The sequence below is a fragment of the Nyctibius grandis genome, chromosome 3 (genome assembly GCF_013368605.1).
Source record: "Nyctibius grandis isolate bNycGra1 chromosome 3, bNycGra1.pri, whole genome shotgun sequence".
In the NCBI taxonomy this organism is placed as follows: domain Eukaryota; kingdom Metazoa; phylum Chordata; class Aves; order Nyctibiiformes; family Nyctibiidae; genus Nyctibius; species Nyctibius grandis.
The window spans coordinates 70,060,433-70,073,916 of NC_090660.1; positions in this window are offsets into that span (position 1 = coordinate 70,060,433).

Below are 13,484 nucleotides of genomic sequence, written 5' to 3' on the forward strand. Positions count from 1 at the left end.
TTGAAGTCTACAGCTTCAATCAAATGAATTGAACAAAATGGAGAAGAGGATGCCTGAAAGTATTATGGCCATGGTTTAGATGCCAATGCATCTTGAGAGCCCTGAATAATGTGAAAATATGTTGTTCTATTGCAAATAAACAATATCTGCTACCCCAGCTACTGTTGACTTAAGCCTACATTAGGTGGGTTTTACCAGCTGTTGGCTCTTCCTCACTGCTATGATTTTATAACTCCCACAGCCACTTTTTCTGCTAGATGTGAGTACAGACAGGAGAATTTGGGCTTGACCAACTCCTCAGGACATTGTTTTCCAAGTTTCCATCCACGGCTCCACAAAGGTAACTGCCCTGGTCCTTCCCTTGCTATTTCCCCTGTTATTCCACTGTGGCTTTTTCCTCAGTTTCACATACATCTTCCAGCAAAAGAACTGGCTTATGTCAAAAAGTCAGTTTCACTGAACAGAATTTGTTCATCATTAACATGCTTATTGTGAAATCTCAAAATGCAGACAGCTAGCACTGCACGTCTTTGAAACATGCTGTATCCTTATATTCTCCAAATGAACACTTTCACTGCACTTTTGCTTCCTTAACAGGGCCAAATCGACCACTTTACTATGATTATGACACTTGAACAGGTTTCCCAGAGAAGCTGTGGATGCCCCCTCCCTGGCAGTGTTTAAGGCCAGGGTGGATGAGGCTTTGAGGAACCTGGTCTAGTGGAAGGTGTCCCTGCCCATAGCAGGGGGGTTGGAATCAGATGATCTTTAAGGTCCCTTCTAACCCAAACCATTCTATGAGTCTATGATTTCTATGATTTTTTCAGGGTAAATTTACCCCTTCCTTTACTACATTTCTGGTTTGATTTTGTATGGGTGAATTTTTGCTTGATCCTACAAAGGTGTTTATTTACATGTCAAATGTGTGCTCAATAGCCTCTCAGACCAGAAAAGGTAATTGCTGAAGCTATTCAACCCTCCTTATTAAGGTTTTGCATTCTTGACTCCTGTAGAACTTAGAAAATGACCCCTTCATGCATGCAAACTTCGTTCAAATGCCAGTGCAAGAGCTTCTCTCCCCACTTGCTCGTTCTTTGTCGGAAGAAAAATTATGCAACACCTGTATGACTAATTTGGTGTGAATAAAGCCCAGAGTTATAATTTGTGCCTGTTCTCTAGAAGTGGACTTTTGAGGCTACTCCTTGAATACTTACTCCAAACATGGACTGTTTGGATAGTCATGCAATTAAAATGGGGGCCTCCAGTTCTTCTGGCATCTCTGTTTATAATGTCCAGCTGTATATGGCTTGCTATTAATGCTGCAACCTCATTTTGCCTCCGACTTATTCTTCCTCTGTCTTTTAAAAGACAATAAAATGGACTGAGACAATTTAAATGATCTATGTGTTTGTCAGTAATTACAACTATTTCTCCAATTAATTTGCTTTTAAATCTCTTATTGATTACTCTCAATTTTATCACTGACCTTAAATCTGATCTGTTTTCTCTTTGAAGGTCAACATTTTAAATTCACCACCACAGGTAAATAGTGGAAAGTAGCTGTGCTTGATAGCCTGAGATTATCATGTATTGACAAAAGGAAGTAATTTTAAAACACTCTGGTACATTCCAGCAAACAAAGTTCCAGTAAAACAAGGGAAACAAAAGAACTATTGTGTGTGTGAGAGTTTTGAAGATCTCATATAAGGAACCTGGCTGCTTTTTCAGTGAGATTTTTTGCCATAAGGTTTTTTTGTGTCTTGCATGCGTGCTTATATGTGTATTCTGTTCCACGGCGTTAGCGTTAAAATGGCTAATTTGTAATAGCTGTTTTTCTTTAAGGGCAGACTTCACCAAAATGCACATCCCCAGGCATGCCCACCTCTTCCCCAGGGGAGCAGCCGTGCATTGCCTTTGCACATGCACTGTGGGGTCTTGATTCCTGGGAATGTACAACCTGAGTTTTCCACACGCGTGATGTTCAGTGGTACTTCCCTGGACTGGTCCCATGGCACACTTGCAGGGAATCTGGAGCTTCTGGGAATTTCTGGACTTCTCAGGCTTGTGCAGGTGGTTTGGTTATCGGTGGAGGCCAGGCTTTGCTGGCTGGTTTTAGTGGAAACTTATGACAAGCAAAATCCTCAAGGAATATAATGGTAGGAAGGGAATGGGACATGGATTCATCCTAGACCAGTGCTGACCACCTTACAGTGCTGGATTTGCCTGCCTGCTGCTCTGGGATAAGATCTTGAGATCAATTTTGTACCGTTCTTCCCCAATCCTGAATCTAGATGAATAGTTCTCCTAATTTTTGATCTTTCTTCTTTTGACTTCACCGAGTATGGGGCGTACTTGGAAATCTGATTCACAGTGGCATCCTGATTCCCAGCATGTTACTTACTGTTGTATTTAACCACACAACACTACTGTGAGACCCGATCAGAAAACTATACTACTGATAGTCATAGCCTCCTTTCCACCCTTTCCATCTTCATCCCAGGTATAAGGAATTGATCTACTTTCAGATATTTTGGCTTCAAACTATCCCTGGATAAATATGTTATTACCCACTCTAAGTTCTTGAACCCTTTTAAAAAAGCTGTGTGTGCACCCAAGGATTACTGGGGGCCTTTAGTTTGTCATAAAACAAATGGAAATATTTTGTCTTCATTCTAGGTCTTGTCGCCTGTCTCTGCATGACAATTTCCCCCTTTTTTTTCCTGAAGCACGTACCCTATCATTTGAATAACTCCTCTAGTACAGATATGCAGGGAGAGCAATATGTGCAAAATGGCCTCCAGTGTTCTTTATACTGTCAATACATCTATTTACTTATCACTATATTTTTAATGTTCTGGAAAAAGGGTGAATAGTGATATGGCAAAGTCTGTAATGATAAGTCATTATTCAGGACAGACTGGGGCAGACTGCAGAATTACTGATATATTTTATAACAATGAGCAACTGGGCAGGTAAAATGAAATTCACTATTGCTAAATAATAAGGTGACAAACATGGGAAACAAAATCACCACTTCACTAATACAGTGATTCGTTCTGAGCTGTCATCGCTGAGAATGAAACCTGAAAGATTTTTATATGAAAGTGTTGTTACTGGTCACTAGCAGTCAAAAAGGTGTATAAAACACTAGGAATGATTTGAAAGGTAATGGAAAACCTGAAAAAAATAATAATCACAGAATCACAGAATCACAGAATCAACCAGGTTGGAAGAGACCTCTGGGATCATCGAGTCCAACCGTTGCCCTGACACCACCCTGTCAAACTAGACCATGGCACTAAGTGCCATGTCCAGTCTTTTCTTAAACACATCAGAGATGGTGACTCCACCACCTCCCTGGGCAGCCCATTCCAATGTCTAATAACCCCTTTCTGTAAAGAAATTCTTCCTAATGTTCAACCTGAACCTCCCCTGGCGAAGCTTGAGGTTTATGTCCTCTTGTCCTATCGCTAGTTGCCGGGAGAAGCGGCCGACTCCCACTTCAGCTACAACCTCCCTTCAGGTAGTTGTAGACTGCAATAAGGTCACCTCTGAGCCTCCTCTTCTCAAGCTAAACAACCCCAGCTCCCTCAGCCGTTCCTCGTAGGTCAGACCCTCCAGACCCTTCACCAGCTTGGTTGCCCTCCTCTGGACTCGCTCCAACACCTCAACATACTTTCTTGAAGTGCAGGGCCAGAACTGAACACAGTACTCAAGGTGCGGCCTCCACCAGTGCCGAGTACAGAGGGACGATCACTTCCCTAGACCGGCTGGCTACATCTATTCCTAATAGAGGCCAGGATGCCATTGGCCTTCTTGGCCACCCCTGGGACACTTCTGGCTCTATGTTTAGCCGGCTGTCGATCAGCAGCCCCAGGTCTCTTTCCACCAGGCCGCTTTCTAACCACTCTTCCCCCAGCCTGTAGAGCTGCATGGGGTTGTTGTGGCCAAAGTGTAAGACCCAGCGCTTGTTCTTGTTGAACCTCATGCCGTTGGTCTCGGCCCATCTATCTAACCTGTCCAGATCCCTCTGTAGGACCTTCCTACCCTCCAGCAGATCGACACTCCCACCCAGCTTGGTGTCATCTGCAATTTTACTGAGGGTGCACTCAATCCCTACATCTAGATCATCTATAAGATATTGAACAGCACTGGCCCCAGAACTGAGCCCTGGGAACACCGCTTAGTGACCGGCTGCCAGCTGGACTTTGCCCCATTCACCACCACTCTCTTGGCTCGGCCATCCAGCCAGTTTTTAACCCATCAAAGAGCCCACCCATCCAAGCCCCGGGGCAGCCAGTTTGTCTAGGAGAATGCTGTGGGAGACAGTGTCGAATGCCTTACTGAAGTCTAGACAGACTACATCCACAGCCCTGCCCTCATCTACTAAGCGGGTCACTTTGTCACAGAAGGAGACCAGGTTGGTCGAGCAGGACCTGCCTTTCATGAATCCATGTTGGCTGGCCCCGATGCCCTGATTGTCCTGCATGTGCTGTGTAATGGCACTCAGGATGATCTGTTCCATCACCTTGCCTGGCACCGAGGTCAGGCTGACAGGCCTATAGTTCCCTGGATCATCCTTCTGACCCTTCTTGTAGATGGGCGTTACATTTGCTAATTTCCAGTCAGCTGGAACTTCTCCAGTTAACCAGGACTGCCAGTAGATAATCGAGAGTGTTTTGGCAAGTTCATTTGCCCGTTCCTTCATTACTCTGGGGTGAATCCCATCTGGGCCCATAGCCTTGTGGGTGTCCAACTGGCACAGCAGGTCACTAACCGTCTCCTCCTGGATTACGCGGGGTTCACACAGCCCCCCGTCCCTAACTTCAGGCTCTGGGGGCCGAGTCTCCTGAGGACAACCGGTCTTGACATTAAAGACCGAGGCAAAGAAGGCATTGAGCACCTCTGCCTTTTCCTCATCCCCTGACACTACACTACCCTCCTCATTCAGCAAGTGGTGGAGGCTCTCCTTGACCCTCCTTTTGCTGTTGATGTATTTGTAAAAGCTTTTTTTGTTATCTTTGACTGTAGCAGCCAAATCAAGCTCTAATTGAACTTTGTCCCTTCTAATCTTCTCCCTACATGACCTGGCCACGTCCCTATAGACCTCCCAAGTTACCTGACCCTTCTTCCAGAGCAAATAGGTTCTCTTTTTTTCCTTAAGTTCTAGCCGAAGTTCTCTGTTTAACCAGGCTGGTCTTTTTCCCCGACAGCTTGTCTTCCTACAGACTGGGACAGCCTGCTCCTGAATATTTAGCAATTCCCTTTTGAAGCATGTCCAGCCTTCCTGGACTCCTTTGCCCTTCAGGACCGACTCCCAAGGGACTCGGTCCACCAGCCTCTTAAACAGGCTAAAGTCAGCCCGCCGGAAATCTAAGGCAGAAGTTCTACTCTTGCCCCTCCTTACTTCCCCCACTATCGAAAACTCTAACATTTCATGGTCGCTACTCCCAAGACGGCCACCGACCCTCACATCTCCCACTAGTCCTTCTCTTCACAAACAACAGGTCAAGCAGGGCCCCTCCTCTAGTGGGCTCATTTACCACTTGCATGAGGAAGTTGTCCTCCACACATTCTAGGAACCTCCTAGATTCCTTCCTCTCTGCCATGTTGTATTTCCAGCAGACATCCGGCAAGTTGAAGTCGCCCACGAGTACAAGGGCCGGCGACCGGGCGGCTTCTGACAGCCGCTTGTAAAACGCCTCGTCCGCCTGCTCATCCTGGTTGGGTGGTCTATAACAGACTCCCACCGTAATGTCCGCCCTGCTGACCTTCCCCCTGATCTTCACCCATAAACATTCAACCTAGTCATCCTCACCATCTTCCTCAATTTCAACACAGTCCAAGCACTCCCTAACATACAGCGCTACCCCACCGCCTCTCCTGCTTCGCCTGTCCCTCTTAAAGAGCCTATAGCCATCCATGGCTACACTCCAGTCATGAGAGTCATCCCACCACGTTTCTGTGATGGCAACCACATCATAACCTTCCTGCTGTACAGTGGCCTCTAGCTCTTCCTGTTTGTTGCCCATACTGCATGCATTGGTGTAAACACACTTCAGCTGGGCTAGCAGCCTTGCCCCCGATGCAGGCCTGTCACCCCTAGGTTCATTTGTGGCTGCCCTGGTCTTATCCCCCTCCCCCATCAAACCTAGTTTAAAGACCTCTTGATCAGCCCTGCCAACTTCTGGGCCATAACCCTTTTCCCCTTCTGATTCAGCTGTTCCCCATCCAGCATAAGCATGCCCGGTGTCATGAAAGCCGCCCCGTGGTCAACAAACCCAAAATCCCACCTACGGCACCAGTCTCTTAGCCACATATTAATCTGTTGTACTTTCAGAGTCTTTTCCCTATTTTCACCAAACACCGAAGGAATTGAAGAGAATATCACCTGCGCACCTATACCCTTTACCAAACGCCCCAAGGCCCTGAAGTCCCTTTTGATAGCCCTGGGACTTCTCTCTTCAATCTCATCCCTACCCACCTGGAATACTAATAGTGGGTAGTAGTCAGAGGGCCTCACCAGTTGAGGAATCCTTCTGGCAACATCCCTTACCCAAGGCCCAGGGAGGCAGCAGACTTCCCTGTGAGTCGGGTCTGGCCTGCATATGGGGCCCTCCGTTCCCCTTAGCAGGGAGTCGCCTATAACAATTACTTTTCTTTTCTCCTTTTTGGAGCTGGTTGCAACCCTCTTACTCGGTTGCTTCTGTTTACGTAGTCCCGTAGAGGGTCTTTCACCTAGATTTGTGTCTTCCTGACACTCAGGAAGACGCTCAGGCTCCAGCACCTCATACCTGTTCTGCAGGGGGACATGGGGAGGGGAGGAAGGTCGAGATGGGATTTACCTGCCACCCCGAGCAGGGACCTGCCTCCATTCCCCCCATCCCCTAGGTCTCCTCCTGCTCCTTGTGGAGGAGGAAGAGGATCCTCCACTACCCGGGGAGCATTAGACCCGTCCGTTTTCCCCAGGACAGGCAGGGAACAGCACTGCTCGCCATCCTCTTCCTGGGATGCTCTTGTACTCCTTAACCTTTCCACCTCCTCCTTGAGTTGGGCCACCAAGGAGATCAGGTTGTCGACCTGTTCGCACCTCACACAGGTGAGGTCTCCGTTACCCTCGAGTGCCAGGGCCGGGCTCTGGCACTCCCTGCAGCCTGCCGCCTGCACCTCCGCATGCTTCCGCAGCAGGTCCGTTTGGGTTGCCATGTCTTTTCTGGCACCCGCAAGGGACTTAGGGCCCCGCCGAGTGGAAACCATACCTTCCTGCACGCCTACTCTGCTCGCCCTGCCTGTGCAAACTGCTGCGCAAACTGAATGCTGTGCATTCATAATGCCAATGAATGAATCCACCATGCATTAATACTTGGAGTAGCGCACGCAGTTCTTGTCCCCTCATCTGAAAAAAGGATACAGTAAAACTAGCCAGTGCAAAAGTGTATTCTGTAGGACATTTCCCATTGCACAGTTTCTGATCAAGCTAGCTCTGACATGTGCAAAATCACAGTCCCTTTCTTTATCTTCATCCAATTTGAAACTTATAGTGTTCTGCCATAATATCTAGCTTGTATAGATTAAATTCTTGCATTTTAGGTCTTCTACTTTAAAGTAGAAACTGTTTAAACTCCTTTAAAAATAGTGGGTTTTGGGAATGTATTTCTTTATTTGGAAAAACTTGAAGAGCAAATGAAACATCCACTGAGTAAAAAGGCATAAAGGAAAGAGAAAGAAAATTGCTAGTACAGAATATAGAGAATACTTAGTTAAAGGGAGTAGGAGATAACATAGAAAACTAAAGAACAGAATGGAGAAAAAGAAGGAAGAAGGTGGTGTGGACACAGTCAGAGTAGCCGTAGGTTGGGAGGTAAGGACTTTCCATAAAGCGATGTGTTGGTACGTTTCCCAGCCAAACTGAGTGCAGCCAAACCTGCCCTGGCTGAGCAGAGGAACCAGGGAGGGGCACAGCAGACAGAGACATCACCCAAAGTGGTGAGTGTTATATGTTATCCCTTATCACTTCAAGTGGTGTCCCTGGGCATTCTCACATTTTAAGATACTGTGTCTACTTTACTCTTTTCCATTATTATTTTTATGCATAGCAGACTGGATTTCACATTTGGGAAGGAGCTACCTAGGGTAGAGAGGGGAAGCATACTCTGATCAGGTGGTGATCAGCACTTTTGGTGAGCACAAGTCTCCCACATCCTTTCCCTGAGGAAAATTTTTCAACTGCTTTTTTTTTTTTTCTAGATTGTTGCATGTTTGACACTCCTGTGAGGTGCTATGATGTGACATAGGCAATCACTTTCTCACCATATCTGTTTACCTGCGTTTTTGTCCTTCATTATGCATTCACTTTGAACAGCTTTGCACATATAAGAAGTCTGCTTTCTTAACACCTCAGTCACAACCTTGTTGCTACTTGTTGAGCTATCTTAAAGAGGTGGTGTTTGGGACCTGTACAGGATAGTATTTATGAATAGCTTTCACATTCTCACATTGTAGTCACTCCTTCTCACGCAAATATCAATAAAAGCACAGATGTCTGCATGAGGAATGAACCCACGGTCACAAGAGGACCCAGCCATCACACTCTGAGCTACGCTGCTTATTTATGTACAGATTTTGCTTGGCAATACAATCTGTTGGCTACCTCAAGACAGTGCAAAAGGAGCACTAACATTCTGGTTTGAAACTCAGAATACCACCTCATTGTAAAAACCTTAATTACAGCCTTATCAAAACATGGATTTGGGTTGTTTTAATTGGATTGGAAATATGCTTTCACTGTCCCCTATGTGATTAAGTAAAATTAACACCTGGTTGTAAATGCCCCTGCAGACAATAGGAATACTGAGTTGGAAGTCTATGCAAAATGCTGGCTGAGGAATACGCATGGGGTAAACTCTGCTACATAGTGCTGTGGCTTTGATGGCTTCCGACTGTGGCTTAAAATTTGGTAAATCTGGAGTAAAATTTTCAGGAAGGCATTACCCACTTAGTGCTTTTAATCTTCTCAAACCACCTAACTGGAAGTGAGGTGACATCTTACTGACCTTTTGCTGTTTGTTCAAATCCAGGGGACAACAATTAGCCTTGCATGAAGGGTTCATTCTTATTTTTGTTCTGCAATATTTCATGAAAGACATGAAATGGTGCAGCTTGGTGGATAGGAAACAGGAAAAATAGTACAAATAGATGCATTTCTAACGTTTATCTTGATATCTTGGTCAAAGTATGCTTGTTTCAGTTTTCTAGTCTGGAGGAAACACTTGAATAAAACTTTTGGACAGATCACTGAGATGAAAATGATACATGAAATTTAAGATAATCCATCTCCTCTTTATAGCCAAAAACTTTCTACCCTCATCTCAGCCAGCAGGAGAAGGTAGATGAGCACTCTTTACCAGCCTCAGTGTGAAGTCAGCTGCTTTGCTAATATTACCTCTGGGTGCTCTTTGCAGAAGCTTTTCCACCCTTAAACAAATCCCTGAGGAGTATCACGAAGTCTGTTCATCTGGGTGAACTGAAGGAGCAGCAGCCAGCAGCTGGATGAGTGGGGACAGGGGAGGAGGGTGTGGAAGAGAGAGTCACAGACACTTCTGCAATGTTTGTCTAGTGGTGACCTGTTCCTCTGTAAAACAAATACTGTTTGTGTAATACTTGCAAGAAATAAAGTACTGTAAAAGCCGTAAAAACAGAGCACTTAAACCTCAAGTGATTTGAATTTGTAATGTTCTCCATTACGATGGGTAATGTGAATTTTTTTAACGGCATAAAAGGATTCACATTTTTAAAGGCTTTCATTAATATATTTATCTGCTGTGCAATAAAACATGGATGGACACAATTTGTTAATCTCAGCTTCTAGATTCTGCTTTTAAGTAATTTGACAGCTGTTCATAAAAATAATTCTGAGAATTTGGGTATGTCTTATTTGGTTATCACTATCAAGTAAAAAAAAATCCTTAGAGATGGAGGACCTGGTTCCAGTTGCTTGTGTTGCCTTGTCATTCTACTGACATCAAACAAATGATTCATAGTTTATACCGATGTGAAACAAATAAGTCTCTGCCCGAAAGCTGTGAATCGTCACGGTGACCACAAAGTATATGACAAATTGACCGCTTGGGAAATGAAGATTTGGAATGTCAGATGAGACATATATTTTTAAGCATTATGTAAAGATTTTGAAATACTTAAGACACAAGAAGTCAGAAATTCAAATAATATCACTAATTGGTTAGCCTTGGATTTTCCCTTCCAATGTGCCTGTACTTCGCTCACATGTCCCATTTTTCACCCAATGGTGTCATAAAAGACTAGAAGTTGACAGCCTGGGTCAGACCACTCTGTTCTGCCTCTGGCACTTGTCAGAATTGAGTATGTCACAAGGCCCCACTGAAAACAAAGTATTCCCATCTGTCAAATCAGCAGCTGTGACTGGGCCAAAAGAAGTCTTTCCACTCATTTGGTTTCTGTGGTCTGGCATTTGAGAAGCATTCAGCCACAATTCATGGCCTGTGCTTATGGCATCTGGGAAATCTCTGGGCCAAAAACTGCATCCAGAACGGTTAAGTTTTCAAGATCAGATGAATTCTGTTTGGCATTGAATGAATGTTTGGACAATTTCTTTATTGTTACAAATGAAGAAGAACATTTCTGCCTCCTGTCAAGATGTGTCAATGCACATAGGATGTACTTTTCCAGTAGGTTTTAATGGGTTGTATTGGGGATATGACAAAGATCCATGGTCAAGAAGTAGCCTTCTTTCCTTACCGTGACTCTGGAGGACCTTTTTTCTCTGTTGCCCTCCCTCCTCTCCCTCGATTAAATAGGCCTCACTCTTTCTATCCATTTATATATAAATCTCTTATTATTTCACGACTCAACTTTTAACCTTTTTTTAATTCCTTGAATTTACCTTATATGTTGTATTAGCTTTGGTGCAAAGGGAACAAGGACTCAACAAGCGCACTTGGACAGTAGTTCTCGTGTTTTGTTACTGTGATATCACTGTGTTAGAAGTATTAGAAAGCAAACAGGACAAGCTCCCTACCCTACTGGCAACCTATGCCCCAGATTGGGAATGCCTGCTCAAGGGACGTTGGGAATCCCATCACCATTAAAATCCATGGAGACATAGCCTAAACCATCAAATGGCTTTGGGATTAGGCCCTGCACGTAGCACATCAAGGATAAGAAATTATTGTGAGTCTATTCTACTTTTTAAAATATTCAAGAAATGTATTTTTTATTTCTCTATTTTGAAACATTATCAAAAGATTTCATAGAAAAAAATAAATTAAATCTTTTCAACATTATCCATTGATTTGTTGATAAATTTTGTTATCAGTCTAAATCTTTCTTTCCAAATCCTACTTTCCAACTAATTTATTTTGACATATACTAGGCATGTACTGCAAGATGATAATTTTCATTGACAATTTTACTATTTAGTATTATACATTAGTCCCCTATGTAAACCTCTTTTAGGAAAAACTCTCCTGAATTAAATACTAATTACTTTCACTATTTTCTTCTGCCTATGAAACTTGGTCCATTTCATTATATTTATTTATTTTATTTCACATTGTCTCTGTAGATGTGACCTCTTCATCCCCCTAAATTTGTTTTGACTTCACAACCAAAAGATTGTCATCTTGGCTGTTTGTCTTTCTGCTTTATACTCTTTCTTGTAAGTACCTACATTTGTTTTTGTTTCATCTATAATCAGGCACATCAAAGTTTTTTCCCTCTAATTGGCAGAGCTGCTATTTGAGTTCTGTGATCAAATATTTGGATGCACTTAAGGATAAAAGAAATAAATTGCTAGGGAGAAACAACAGAGAAAACAAAAGCTATTATGGAATACAAACAGAGGAAATGAGTGGGAGAAATGCCATGTGAGAATACAAGGATGAATTGTTTGTACTCATGAGTTAAAAGAATTCAAACTATATACTCTTACTGAAGTGGATTCTGAATGAAAATTAATGCAGCTTTGCAGTCAATGTGTCTTTTTAGATGGAAATCACTGGAGTAGCGAATATGCTGCATATCCACTTCTATCCTTAAATGTTTTTTACAGAACCCCAGAAAACCTAATTATTTAAGATTACTGACGCACTGACATGAGACAGCACTTATATCAAAAAAATCAAACAGTAGCTGGTCAGTAACAGGCAAGAAAACAAAAAGAAGACTCAAAGTATAAGCCATATTTCCCCTTAAATTAAGTTAATAATTTTACCCTTGAAATGAAATAAATTTATACTCAAATGTGCAAAATTGGAACAAAGTGTTTTGCACTTTCCAAGAGAATGAGCATGAAATACAGCCTGTGGTTGATTATGGCCAAGTTCACATCACATTTGTATGGAAAACAATTACGAAATTAACTGTGCATAGAAAGAAAGAAATGCCTTCGTTGGGCTGTAATTCTGGTTCATGTTGGCTATTACAAAAATCAGTTCTCAGTATTTGTAAGCCCACCTGCCTCTGCATTCAAGGCGCAGCCCTAAGGAAGACAACTAACACTTTCAGACATGTCAGATGAATTTCTGTTTAATTAAACTAATGTTGTCTTCTGCACAAACCATAAAGGATTACCTTAGCCCCATGCAACAAGGAGCTATATCTAAGTGTAGTAGCTGAACTCCCATGCAGATGGAGTCACTACATCTCATGAACTGTCACTGTTTTATTGATGTCGAACAGGATTAAGCTACTAACTTTAGGCTTTTGAGTTTTATTCCACTTCAAAAAAACACAGACTATTGACAAATAGGAAAGGAATGGAAATAATCCGTGTTCGGTCGGGGGCCTATGATCTAGTGGCAATTACAGAGACTTGGTGGGACGCCTCGCATGACTGGAATGTGGTCATGGATGGCTATGTCCTGTTCAGGAAAGACAGGCCGCTAAGGAGAGGTGGTGGAGTTGCTCTTTATGTGAGTGAGCAGCTAGAATGTATTGAGTTCTGTCCAGAGGCAGATCAGGAGCGAGTTGAGAGTTTGTGGGTGCGAATTAAGGGGCAGGCTGGCAGGGGTGATACTGTTGTGGGCGTCTATTACAGGCCACCGGATCAGGATGAGGACGGTGATGAGGCCTTCTACAGGCAGCTGAGAGCAGTCTCGCAATTACAGGGCCTGGTTGTTGTGGGGGATTTCAACTACCCTGATATTTGCTGGGAGGCCTACTCAGCCAGCCATCCCCAGTCCAGGAGGTTCCTCCAGTGCATTGATGATAACTTTCTGATGCAAATGGTGGATGAGCCAACTAGGAGAGGAGCGCTGCTGGATCTGATCCTCACTAACAAGGAGGGTCTGGTTGAAGAGGTGAAGGTTGAGGGCAGCCTTGGTTGTAGCGACCATGAGATGGTAGAGTTCAGGATCTCATGTGGCAGGAACAGAATAGCTAGCAGAATCACAACCCTGGACTTCAGGAGGGCCAACTTTGGCCTTTTCAAGCAATTGCTAGGGGAA